Source organism: Corvus brachyrhynchos, unplaced genomic scaffold (assembly GCF_000691975.1).
Source record: "Corvus brachyrhynchos isolate BGI_N302 unplaced genomic scaffold, ASM69197v1 scaffold523, whole genome shotgun sequence".
Classification (NCBI taxonomy): domain Eukaryota; kingdom Metazoa; phylum Chordata; class Aves; order Passeriformes; family Corvidae; genus Corvus; species Corvus brachyrhynchos.
Window position 1 is genome coordinate 1,180,255 of NW_008237265.1, and position 1,455 is coordinate 1,181,709.

The 1,455-nt window shown below is 40.1% G+C and overlaps 1 protein-coding gene across 1 annotated transcript in view; it reads left to right on the forward strand.

Annotated features, from left to right (window-relative positions):
* Window positions 1-1,455, forward strand: part of DUSP16 (dual specificity phosphatase 16) — a 48,388-nt gene that overhangs the window by 43,080 nt on the left and 3,853 nt on the right. The gene's annotated exons all lie outside the window — the stretch shown is intronic.

Genomic DNA, 1,455 nt, shown 5'->3' on the forward strand with positions numbered 1-1,455 from the left:
TTTCCCTACTCTTTTCATTTTTAAAAATTCTAGTTTTAAATTTGGAACTGCCCAGTATTTTGGAGAGAGAGGAGAAAGTGGAGATGAGGAGAAAGGGGAGAGAACAGAGTGTTGGGGACACTACCAGAAAACAAGGCAAGGAGGACCTTGCTTTAAATAACTAACCCAAGTACAACTAACTTTGACTGGAAAAAAATGAACAAAGACTAATAATTCCTGGGAGCAAATTGCTAAAAACCTTCACATCAAATGCTAAGAGGGCAAACTACAGAATTTCTCCTGGGGAGACTCACTAGATTTCTCCATTTGCCAGTGTTACACTTCATGGTGGAAGTTTCCACGATCAGCTCGTGTAACCTGATATTCCAGGTCATAATGTCAGCTTGACTACTCTTAGTATTGTTTGTTCTTTGGCAAATTCAAAAAAATAGTAATAAAAAATGCAAGTTTCAACATTTTTCATGTGCTAGCATGAACACACATACATAGGTACACCTTTCCATTTTTCTCACACTGCTTTTAATGCCTGCACACTCATCATCTGTACACTTCCCCAGACAGGTTTTATTTTTAATAGTATTTAATTTTCCCAGTGACACATTATATGTGTGTTTGTACTAGATTTAGCTCATCAAGGTTTCTTCCCTTGTTAATTCTTTTGTCATATGGTTAATCATAGTTCCAGGAATGTTTTTTAGAAAAAAAACCAAAAAAAAAACAAAACTGGAGGAGGAGGGATTTGGGCAACTCTGTTTTGCAGCCTGTTAAAAGCAAAGTACTTATTTATCCATGTTGCAAATCAGTGAGGTAGGAAATATGTCTTTATATTTAACTTTGAAATAAATAGTAGAAATCACGTGATACAAGTCTTTCATACATTTAGAATCCTGGTTCAGCAAAACATTTTCAGTACCATTGCACTTTCAGTGCATGAGTGGATTGGCACACCTGTGCCAGGCCAGGCTGCTTCCTACAGCACCCCAAAATAGGTGAGCTCTTGCAGGGGTTCGACAATCCCGTTGCCCTTTACTGCTGAACACCTGCAGGGCTTGAGAGAGTGTTTTTGTTGTAATGCTGCATTTGCACCTTTCTGCTTTTGGTCATCACATCAGTGGTCAATAACAGTGTGGGGTAGAAATCACTGGCACTTGCTGGACAAGGTCAGAATGCAGCAGGGCTCTCTGTCTTGCCTGACAACAACAAACAGGGTAGGCAGTGCAGTGGTGACATGAGAGAGGTGACAGGAACATGTGATGTCAGTGGAATGGTGGGGAAGGTGTCCACTCTGTATCCCATGGGAAGTGGTCTCTTTGCTAAAGCTCAAGTGCTGTTCACGCAAAGCTCCCAGGGTTCTTGACTCTGGTTAGAAAGCAAGGTAGCAAAGATCCCACTGGTGAAGTAAATAAGGAAAATTATTCACTTGAATCACTTGTGGACATCATGAAGAGTTAAATT